This window comes from Amblyomma americanum, chromosome 1 (assembly GCF_052857255.1).
Source record: "Amblyomma americanum isolate KBUSLIRL-KWMA chromosome 1, ASM5285725v1, whole genome shotgun sequence".
NCBI lineage: Eukaryota > Metazoa > Arthropoda > Arachnida > Ixodida > Ixodidae > Amblyomma > Amblyomma americanum.
In genome coordinates, this window is record NC_135497.1 from 23,765,443 (window position 1) to 23,777,750 (window position 12,308).

At 45.5% G+C, this 12,308-nt stretch overlaps 1 protein-coding gene across 2 annotated transcripts in view; it reads right to left on the reverse strand.

The window, feature by feature from the left end:
• The window catches only part of metro (membrane palmitoylated protein 7-like protein metro), an 81,451-nt gene extending 69,835 nt beyond the window's left edge, over nucleotides 1-11,616 (reverse strand). For both annotated transcript variants that reach the window (XM_077644596.1, XM_077644575.1), the window contains exons 1-3: nucleotides 11,413-11,616; nucleotides 10,438-10,494; nucleotides 9,363-9,433 (exon numbers count right to left, since the gene is read on the reverse strand). The gene's annotated coding sequence lies outside the window, so the exon portion shown is untranslated. The remainder of the gene's footprint in view (nucleotides 1-9,362; nucleotides 9,434-10,437; nucleotides 10,495-11,412) is intronic.
• Between the last annotated feature and the right edge of the window lie 692 nt (nucleotides 11,617-12,308).

The following is a 12,308-nucleotide window of genomic DNA, read 5'->3' on the forward strand; positions in this document are numbered from 1 at the left end:
GATCTCATGAACAAATACTGGACAGACGGAAACATTCCACAAGAATGGAAACATGCAAAGATAACATTCATTCCAAAGCCAGGCAAGAAATTGTGTATAGAGAATCTACGCCCAATCTCTTTAACATCCTGCTTAGGAAAGTTAATGGAACAAATAATTCTCAATCGGCTACAAGAATACGCTGAGGACAATAACTTACTCCCTAACTCCATGCTAGGCTTCAGGGCTAATCTTTCTACCCAAGATGTTATGCTGCAACTCAAGGCAGACATAATAGACATGAAACGCAGCAGAGGAACTAAAGCCATATTAGGCTTGGATTTGAACAAGGCGTTTGATAATGTCACGCACGATGCTATCTTAAGGAATCTCTCGGACACCAACCCAGGGGAAGAACTTTCCAGTACATCAAGTCATTTCTCAGTAACAGAACGGCAGAGATAGCAGTGGGAGAGATTAAATCAGACTCTATCTCACTTGGAGGTAAAGGAACACCACAGGGCTCAGTCCTGTCACCCTTCCTTTTTAATCTCTCACTAATTAAAATTCCTTCTAAATTAGCAGCCATCCCGGGGCTGCAACACACATTCTACGCAGATTATATCACTTTATGGACCACAACGGTCAGATAGAGGATACCCTGCAACAAACTGTAGACATAATACAAGACCTGGCGGGTAAAGCAGGGCTAACCTGCTCGCCCTCCAAGTCCGAATTATTTCTAATCAGATACAAACCAAGGGGCCCTCGAGCAAAAAATTACAAACCTCCGCCTCCACTGAAAATCTGGATGGAAGGGCTCCCTGTAAATAAGTTCAAACTATAAGAATCCTAGGACTCTTCCTTCAGTCGAACCGGAAGAACAAGGAAACACTACAAAAACTCCAGACAACCGTCAATATGACGGTAAGACTAATTAGACGAATTGCAAGCAAAAGGAAGGGAGTGAAGGAGACAGAACTTTGCAAAATAGTACAAGCATTTGTAATAAGCAGGCTTGTCTACGCACTCCCATACTTAAAATTAGACAGTAGTGAAAAAGCCAAAGTAGAGTCTATGACTAGAACAGCATAAAAGGTAGCATTAGGGCTACCGAACTGTACCTCCACCGAAAGGTTTCGGGGCTTGGGAGTACACAACACCTTAGACGAGCTTACAGAGGCACACTTAACAATGCAGAGAGGCCGGCTTTCCCGCACCAAAGCAGGAAGAACCATACTTGATCGTTTAGGCCTAGGCATACAGTTGCCACCCCAAGATACCAAAACACAGATACCTAAACGCATCGCTAAGGTAATAAGAGTTAAGCCACTAGCTAAGAATATGCATCCTGCTCACCACGAGGGGAGAAGAAGGGCTAGGGCAAAAGCTCTACACAACATATACAACCAAGATGAACATGCAGTATATGTAGATGCCGCAGAATGTCCCCAGAAACAAGCGTTCGCACTAACGGCGGTGGATACGCAAGGTAAACTGATAGTCTCCGGCACTACCATAACGAAATCCTCGGAAACGGCAGAAGAGGCGACAATCGCCCTTGCTATCATTAACACAGAAGCTACTACCATACTCAGCGACTCTAAGTTTGCCATACGCAATTACGCGAGGGGCAGAATTTCTCAGGCAGCAATGAGCATATTGGGTCAAACCAAAGACTTAGACAGAATTATTGAATTGATATGGGTCCCGGCTCACTCGGGGAACCCTGGTAACGAAGCGGCACACATAACAGCTCGAGGATTCGTCAGCCGAGCAGGGGACGCTGTCGTTGCTGGGAGTTTTTCGAAGGACGGCCTATCATCTTTTCACGATATTACTAATCATTTTAAACTTGAAAGGAGGATATTCCCTCCTCCAGACAAAGCCGTTAATAAGGAGCAGGAGACCACTTGGAGGCGACTCCAGACGCGATCCTTCATGACGCCTTACCTGTTGTCAAAATTCTACCCCGGTGAATACGACCCTGCATGTACATTATGTGCTGATTTAGCCACTTATGATCACCTATTGTGGAATTGTAAAGAGGAGCCGCCCCTGAAATCTCTAATACAGGTTCCTACTCTCGAGCAGTGGGAGGCCGTGTTGGTCAGCTCAGACTTGGGAGTTCAAACCCGGGTCATTGAATGGGCTACCCAGGTCGCTGTCAGCCGTGGACTGATAGCCACCTAACACGGATCGTCTCCATTCTGCCTTTTCTGACGAATTAAATGTTTTCCAATCCAATGGTGCAAGACTGGCAGTGACGTCCTGACGCTCGAAAAGTTGTTTGCATCTGTAGAAATGGCACATAGCCACTACGATGGATCGGCCAAGGTTTAGTGAAAAGAGATAAAATTTCCGCTGTCACTGAAGTCAAACGTTCACAGGATCACAGGCTGAGGAACCTGCGAAGGTTGAAGCTGTAATGTCCTTTTTAAAAATTACACAGTTCTGGCGGAAATCTGAAGTTCCGAATAATATATGTGTGGAAGGTATGCATGATCTGGCATGATTTATTGTTCAGGGTCCATATTTTTTTTTTACTCCAGAGAGAGAGAGAGAGAGAACAAACATTTATTCTGTAAAAGAAGACCGGAGCGGATTGTGGTGGGGTCCTCAGTCCAGTAGCTTCCGCGGACGCCAGCGTCACCCAGCTAGCTCCATGATGCAGTGTTCCAGCGCCGCGTTGTGCTGCTAGCGCAAAAAAGATTCTATCGCGGGCACCGGCGGCCTCCGATCTGGGGTTCTCGCGGGAGCGCATGCATTCCTTCAGTGAACTGACGCAGGCCTGCAAAGCTGAGCGTCGGCTGTACCCCCCACCCCATCCCTCCCTCGACAATTATCACCAGACACTTTGGAGGCGGCTCCAAACACGCACCTTACCCTCCCCTTATACGCTCGCGCTATCACCGAGCCCACACAAACCCTTCCTGCACCCTCTGCCACCACCCCAAAGCCACTCTCGATCATATCCTTTTCCTCTGCCCGGAGGATCCTCCCACGCGGGGCCTGGAGCACCCTACTACTTGGGAGGCTTGGGAGACCCTACTGCGCTCCGAGGACCCGGCCAAGCAAGCCATCGCCACAGGCTGGGCTGCCAGCGTCATGAGCCTCCGGGACATGAACGTTTGAGTGCAGTGGGGCCGTGCGGGGGCCCAAGGACCTGCGCGTCCTAAACTCCGCTGTGTCTAATAAATTTTCCACCTCCAGCTGCTAGCGGTTGCGTTTAGATGTGCATGTCTATGTAATTTGTGTGAATGTAGGAATATCACATGTATCTGCATATAATGTTGGGTGAATGCGGTGTAGGTGGTGGAGATTGGGCAAGGTGAATGCAGTGAGTTTTTGAATGCGTCGTAGGAGTCTGCCGGGGAAAGTTAATATTGGTTATGTGGCAGGGAGTGGAAACGCCGATTTAGGCGGAGGGTCTCTGGGAGGTGAAAAAATGAGTTGAGAGGGGGTAGAGAGTAGAGTCAATGTGCGCCACTAGGTAGGTATAATCTTGAGCTATGGCATCGGCCGTAATATTGCCACCGAGACCTGCATGTCCTGGGACCCAGGTGATGGCGTGATCATCTTGGAGAAGGCCGCCCAGAACGCGGAGAGGCTCTCCAGGCGGCTTAGGAGTCTAAAAATGTGGGAGCCGTGGTGTTGGGTGTCGCTCATTTTGATGGTGATGGCTATAGCGGTCGCTTCTGCGGCCGCCGAGTCGGGTGCCGTGAAGGACGCTCCAAGAAAGATATGATTGACAGCAGCGCAGGCATATCTATGGGGCTGTGCATACGAAGTAACATCCACATACATGGCCGTGGGGGCTTGGCTGTATTGCCTACGGAGGATGCGAAGACGGGCCTGATGGCAGGGGGCCTGTGACTCGTGGTTCATGTGACGAGGGAGAGGGTCCATGGGAAGGCGGTAGGGGATATATTGGTGGGGAGAATCCCGGTCAGGGCAGGGGTGTTAGTGACTTGCGGGTCGCCTTCTCGATAGGATGACCATAACCGCGGAGATGGTGAGGAGGCCAGTCTGTTGGAGGCCAGTCTGTTGCTGACAGCAGAAGTCAGCTTTGAGCATCTTTCAAACAATTTAGGAAACAGGAATTAAGTTGCTATCCAAGGCGTTTCAATTTCAGTCAGCCAAATAAATTATTGAACACCTCAGATTGTTTTGTCTTTTTGTTCAAAAAGGTCTACCCCATAGAATTAATCTGTCAAGTTTATTGTTGCACCCTAAACAGCCATAGAAAGAACTTTATAATGCTCATACGCCATTTACTTTTACAAAGAAGCTAGAGCACGGAATTTTTCAAGAAGTGCAAACTAAATTCAACACCTTTAATGTCCTTTCAAATGTATCAAGATCCATTTTCAAAAAGTGAGAGCATTTTATTGTCAGTAATTCGATCTAGATTGCTGAAAGTGATGGCACAATATCGCTCAAAACATGAAGCCTTACATACGTGGTGCCATAATGTTCTTCATGTATTGGGCCACTATTTCACATGTTGGCCACATTAATCACGAAAAACCACTCATTTGTAGACAAAGTCAAATTTTTCAATGCATGTGGCCTTCCATGTGCCCTTAAACCAGCTGTTTACTGCCTGCCATATCATTCTGTGCGAGGTTCAGTGACTTCCCTACACACCCCTTGTTTTTCTGAAGGCCCTTCCTTAATTGGTAGCGAATTTTTTTTCATACCTAACTCGTGGATGTAACTGCTAGGAATTTGGCTGAGAATGTGCCATATATTTGTGGCAGTTCAGTTATTTTATTAGTAGGAAACACACAGATACACTTCTGTCTTGGTTTATATTTCTTGATTGGTTTATAATTATTAAGTGAATAGTCGAAGTATGCGAAGAGCCTGTGCTTGTACATATTCAACCAACTCTGTGTACCAGCCATAAATTTTTATACCTAGATGTGTCGGTGTCATGCAAATCATCACGGCTGACATCAAAGCGCTAATGTACACTTTCCACATGTGAGTACAGTGGTGAGCATGCACATGAGACTTCTTGGTGTGTGTTTAATTATTGACTCGATCTGTTATGTTCAGAGCAAAGATGCGTGTTTTGAAGAGTTTTACAGGAAAATTTCCTGTCGCACTTGTCGTGTGCAGAAAAAAAATAACTCGCTCTTGGATGCTCCGGATTTTAATATACTGTAGTACTATGTCATTTCCTGTTCTTAATGTGCTTACATCCAAATTTGTGTGTATTTATAGAACTCATGAGCCGCTGAAGTCTTTGAGGCTTGTGTGAGCACAGTTTTGTTCGTTCAGCACAACAGCACACACATGCCCATGTGTGAAATTAAGCGCAGCACAAGAGGTCAACAAAGACAAAACTGTCACATGCAAGAAATAACAGAAGCAAGCATGACTGCTACGCTAGCGCAGCTGATGCGTCAGCAGACCCTGAATGTCAGTTCCTACAAAGGATCTGTTTTATCTATGCAACGCACAGTGAGCATGTTAAATTTGTGGCTTTGCATGCCTGCTTTCATGTGGTTTTTACTTATATGAGCACATACAGCAGGCTGTGTCACACAACAAGCATTTGCCTGAAGTCAGCACCCTGGGTTCACATTAAAGCAGAAAGGTGGGCAAGTGGGTGATTCAAATTTGGAACACTGCACCAGCATTAAGGACAGAGACATAGAATAAGCCGGCAGGACAATCAAGGTCAGGCAATTGCCCTGTCTGCTTCAATATCCTTTATGCTGGCACATTGTTAAGAAAATTTTGGTTAGTCTATTTGCCCCTTATCCTGTCAGCTCTGACTTATTACAGACATATTATGCAATAAACCAACTGCACTCATGTGCACACATGACACTATCCAATGAGGCAGGACTTTTCCTCAATATGCAAATAGGCACAAATTAAAATTATTTCTCCATGTAGATTAAAATAAATTCTGATTTACATGCTGTGTTCAGATATTTTGGCTCATGGTGAGTGCTTTCCATCAATCATTTAAAAATGTACAGCAGGGGCTATATTCTGTAAAGATGCACTATCCATTTGAAATCCACTTGGTCCTCTGACACTGGTCACTGCTAGGTGACATTATTGCAGCTTTCAAGCAGCTCTGGGAAGCAGCCCAACCATTGGATGGTTGGCGACCGGACCTCATCACTGGCTACATATCTCAGCCAATGACAGGTAATGCTGGTGAATGCTTTATTTCATTTTCATTAGTTTTTTGCGAACTTTTTCGCCACCATCAATGCAGGGACCCGCTACGTTGCGATTTCTGCGACTGGCCGCTTGCTGCCTTCATCTGGTGCTGCATCACGCTAGCCTTTCATCAAATGAAATGGAAAAGCGATTATGAATCCTTACAGAATACAGCCCCAGAGTGCAAAAAAAAAAAGGCTTGCACATGCCCTTTTGACGATACCGAACAGGTTTAAACTAATGGTGTGTCTGCTAAATGAATTACACACTTTGTCCACTCTCTATGCAAAACCTGCTTCTAGATATGGTAATTAAATCTAGTTTGACAACCTGAATACCGCAAAACTCTGAGCAAGCACCCCCCCACACGCAAGTCGAAATTACCAGCAAAGTGCGGGGAGCACTATCCAAAAACGGCACTGAAATTCAAGATGGCAACGACAAAATTTTCCCACCAGAAAAAAAAAAAAAACAGTGCACATGGATTTCAAAATTTATTTATCTCTCGGATCATGAACTTTATCAGGCCAAAGATTTTTCACTGCTATGCTAATCACTTTCGAAGCCACTGCGTTCAAAGAACTCAAAGAGCACATCATCCATGCATTCAAAGAACACAGGTGCGGCGTTGCACAGCTTTAGTTTAAGTTTGGCTTTTCCGCAGCTTTGTGGTAGCAAATTGTCAAAATTCTTGTCCCATTCCAGTATCCATTTCGAGTCAAACTAAAGTGTCGAGATGTCTGGCGCACGTTTTTCCTATTTTCTCAATGCCACTGGATGACCGCAATTTTTCTTGCCACTATGTAGGAATGAATAGCCAACCTGACACTGCCAAAGCAAAGAAACAAATGGCGCATGCCAACAGGGCTCATCACGATATGGAGAGACCGTGCTACAAAGCAGGATTATATTGGATTATTGGATTGGATGGGGCAGCCAGTGTTACCTGGGCGCAGTGTGTGATAAGGACGCAGAGTGAGGTGGAGGGGGGCACTTTCCCGGAACGGTGTAGAAATGTTAAATTAGCATCGAAGTGGGTGAGGAGGGCTCTTTCAAAAGTGAGGGTGCTTGCTCGGAATTTTATGGTAAATATGGTGTATACATGCAACCAACCAAGATGATATTAGGAGGAAAATCAAATTAGATATCCCCACAAGCTGCAAAATTCTGCAGGCACACAAAGTCATCCTGCCATCAATTAGGCAAATATCCCATTAAATCTCAACACAAACATGTCCAGAAAGGTTTATCCTGCACAAAGATTAATAATTAACAAAAAAAGGAAGGCTATGGATTAGTTCTGAACACAGGAGTTCTAGCACGCTTAAGAATTTCTGTGAAGAAGCATTTTTGCAGAAGGGTTGAAATATGGGCCAGTTGGTACATTGTAGATTGAAAATAACCAGTAACAAAAAGACAAGGGACAAGCATTTTTGCATTTCACCCCCATCAGAATGGGGTAGGTCCAGATGGGTCAAAAACTGTGGTCTTATGATTAGAACAGACCACTGCAGCCACTAAGCACCGACGGTGAGTTCTTGTATAAAAAAAGGTTTTTTGGCTATTCTTGCCTCCATGCACTTATTGATGCGCTATCCATTTCCACAAATAAAAGCTAATCGAAAAATGCTAGAACAATACAGAGAAAATTAGCTTTTTACACTCTCAAGTGCCCCAGGACCCATTTTTTAGAAAAAGTAACCTTTTTTTATTCGCTCAGAACCAGTGAAGAGGTTAGAGATACCTATTTTTACAAAACAAAAATAAACTAGAAGCGATGCTGGAGTATTGTTTTGTGTTTGTGCACAGGTGACTTGTTGCACTCTGTGCGTATGGGGCATTTTGTGTAGTACCTTACGAAAGTCTAAGCAAACTGTAAAGGATCATGAGACATCAAATAAGTAAATTACAAATTTGATGCTTCTGTTTACTAAGTCTCCCTTAACTGCGCTTACTAAAATGCCACCTGGCTGTGGGCTTAACCACAAAAGCAAAGTTCTCTCTCATGAAGGTCTCTATGAAAAGGCTGCTTTGCATAACAAACACAGAAATCAACATGAAGCTGCAAATAGCATGTCATGAAGCCAAGCTGTGAAATCCCATCAAAAATCAGAAAGACAGAATGCCATGCTCATGCTCCCTTTTTCCTATTTATCCTAGAAAGCATATTTCAGACAGATTTAGTTTAGTTTAGTTTACGGGGGTTTAACATCCCAAAGCGACTCAGGCTATGAGAGACGCCGTAGTGGAGGGCTCCGGAAATTTCGACCACCTGGGGTTCTTTGATGTGCACTGACATCGCATAGTACACAGGCCTCTAGAATGTCGCCTCCATCGAAATTCGACCGCAGCAGCCGGGATTGAACCGGCGTCTTCCGGGCCAGCAGCCGAGCGCCATAACCACTTAGCCACCGCGGCGACGGTTCAAAGACAGATTTATCTTCTTCCCTCATAGTACTATAAAAACATAGCATATGAGACATGTAAATATAGATGGTATGGTATGACATGTGGAATTTAACATCCCCAAATCTATACATGGGCTATGAGAGACGACACAGAGTAGGGCTCAGGATTATCTCAACCTGGGGTTCTTTTGACGTGCGCCGATATTGCACGGCACAAGGGAATTTTTACGTTTCCCCTCCGTCAAGATGTGTCCACCACAGCCAGGATTCAATTCTGTGACCTAGAGGTGGCAGCTCAATTTGAACCACTAGTTCACTACTCTACACACACTGTCCAGCAATGGGCAATAAAGTTGCCTCAATTAACAACAACTGTCTTGAAGAATGCAGCACCAAAAACAGGAGGAAGGACGAAGGCACTAGACAAATATAAATGTTTTAGTCTAGTCACTCAGTTTTTCGTCCTGTTTTTTGCCCTGCATTCACCAAGATATGTCAAACCAGCAAGTCCACTTCACCACATTAAACCAAAAAACAGGGACAAACCTTATAAGTGGCACTACATTTTCCAGCGGCTGCAGCAATCAAGTGGGCTTCCATTAATGTGAATTAACTCAGCAGATATTAGCCGGTACTTTTTCTTGAAACAATCCATTAAGGAATAAAAATATAGTATAACTATAAAGAAAGCAATGAACATCTGACAACAGTAATCCACCATGGCCTTCACTTATATGGGTTCATATTTCTTGTAGTGTCGCACTAATGAGCATGCAGTAAACATACCTTGGTCGTTATGAGTTCCATTGTGTTTGTCTCCTACAGCCATTCCCTTGGATGGCAGCAAATCCTCCTTACTGAAAAATATAGAGCACAGGTACTACTCAGCACCCACAGGGATCCTAAAGTCACAATCAATCTGGCAAAAGCAAGCAATAGTGTTTTCAGAAGACATAGCACGTTTCTCTGCTTTCAGCATCATAATCCTTGTGCACCAAAAACAATGATACAAAAATATAGCCTGAAAAGCCTAGGCCCTTAATGCAAACCTGGTGTGGCAAAAACAGCCGAAGCAAGGGAGCCAAGGGAACATCTTGCGAGGGTCCAAGAGGCACAAAACACTACCAAAATGAGCGCGCTCAAATCTGGCACACATAACAAAGGATGAGGCCAACCACAGGAGCAACTGCATGGTTGAATTCAGAGGGTGTGCACCCCACTGGCACGTTCCCAAAGCTAAATCTGTCGAATGCCAGCTGCAATGCCACCTCCATAAGGGCTGTGCTGTGTGCACTTGCGGTTTTTTCAAATGCCTACGCAAGCCTCCGCAGCATGGGTAGTAATGCCTTTCAGTACCCCTCGCCTGTCCAGGACACCCCCACCAGAAAGTGCAAATAAAGTATTAATTAGTATTAGAAAATTACAATTTTTGAATACCTTCACAAGGCTCCCAATTCCACACTCAGGTGCACTGCCGGTGTGCAATCACAGAATCAACATCAAACAGTCATGATATTCACTGTCCGCGCTGACAGCAATACACATTAACACTGATTTATTTACGATTGCTGACAGCCGATACTCTGCAAGCTCGAGCCAAATATACAACACTACGTACACTATAGTTTGTGTTATCACCTCACGGCTGCCTCACATTCACCAGTCCTCCCGGTTTCAATCTTTCCTAATTTATGAATATTTTTTATTTGGTTAACTAAAGTCACTCAGTGAAAACGCAAAGTAAACGCAATAATGACTATAACGATGAAGCGATATGCATCTCAGTTTAACAGTAATATACCAAATAATCTGCGTTTAAGCAATTCATGTTGTGCGGCAGCAAAAATGCAAAATACCTCACCTTAAAATGGTCTCACGGGCACAACTGGATGCGAGTGGGCGTCATCGCGTCACGTCACTGCAAAGAAATACGCATTAAGTGCGGCGCAGTCAAGCGTCGTCAATATCATGCAACACACGCGTGTCTGTTCCCCGACGCTCAGCACCTACGCTGCATTAAGATGATTGGTTTGGTTTATGGGGGTTTAACGTCCCAAAGCGACTCAGGCTATGAGAGACGCCGTAGTGAAGGGCTCCGGAAATTTCGACCACCTGGGGTTCTTTAACGTGCACTGACATCGCACAGTACACGGGCCTCTAGAATTTCGCCTCCATGGAAATTCGACCGCCGCGGCCGGGATCGAACCCGCGTCTTTCGGGCCGGCAGCCGAGCGCCGTAACCACTCAGCCACCGCGGCGGCGCATTAAGATGAGGTGCAGCTCACCGTAATGCTCCGCATACCTCACACTTCAGTGAACGAACATTTAAGGTTTAGTTGGAAGTAATTCATTTACTTTTTCGCTCCCAAAGGAGCACGACTGCCGATACAGGAAGTTCTGTAACGAACGCAAAACAAGACTCTTTTCAAGAGTCATCATAGATTGCGCGTCACTACTGGGCACCACTGATGCAGCCAAAAACGCAGGACACATCTCAGTGACGGCAAAAAAAAAACGAAGTGTGCTTGATGATTAACGTGCGTAGTAGGTACCGCCATCACGCAACGTCCTGCACTGATATCGCAGCCCCTGAGCGCTAGGCGCAGTCCGCGAGACCATGCTGCACGATGTGTTTGCGGCGGTTGGAGACAGATCGTTCCCTGCTTACACCCTAACATTGCCTCAGACCTAGCGGACGACGCCCAGCGGCGCTAATGTCAGTGGAAGACACGCGCTCGAGCGTTCCTGTAAGCGTGTTGACAGCGGCACATAGCCCCTAACATACGAGCTAGAGACAGCAGCTGAACATGACAGGTGCATCACAATGCTATCTCACCCGTGGTTTCTCCTAACGATGACAGAACCATCGCGGTTTGGCTACAGGCACTGTAAAGGGGGATGAGAAACTAACGAGAAGGAAGAGCTGTCGAAAGGAGCCAGGAAGCTGCAAAACAAAACAAGAAGGAGGCCGAACGGGTTGCCTAAACTGAACTGCTGAACCACGAGCACAGCAGCACAGTCGCAGAGTGACACTAGTTTCAAAGCTTTCCGCAAAGTGGTGCGGCGATCATTGCAAATAAACGCGCGAGTTTTGAAATCACCCTTGCGCATATGGTATGGTGCAAGACTGGGTGGAATCACTAAAAATGGACATTAAGGCTACCACAGCCGAAATCGGCATGGAAGAAGGACAAGTCACTGACTCTAGGTTATTGCTTATGTGGGAAGCACATTTCAGCTTGCAATCCGCTGGAAGAGGAACAAACACAACAAAAATCTTAAAAAGAGAATTGCACAGTTGCAGAGACTAATTGAAAAATATACTCTAGAGCTTCAACACAAACAATGGGAGCAAATTTGCGACCGCATGAATGGCAAGCTCGAGTGCAGGAAAACTTGGCATCTGATAAGGCACCTTCTTGACCCCACAGAAACTAAATCAACTAAACGAGGTCAACTTATGAGATTAGTGCATCAGTATCAAGGCACCACAGAGGAGTTCTTAACGGAACTACGAGATCGATACTTAAACACAACCCCAGATGGACCGCTGCCAAACTATCAGGGAACACCAAACGAGGACTTGGACGCTGAGATTACGGAGTCGGAAGTGTGGCTTGCCATGGGGCAACTACGCACCACGTCTGCAGCCGGGCCTGACGGTGTTACTAACAAAGCACTTAGAAACTTGGACGCAGGGTCAGTGACAGCACTCACTGATCTCATGAACAA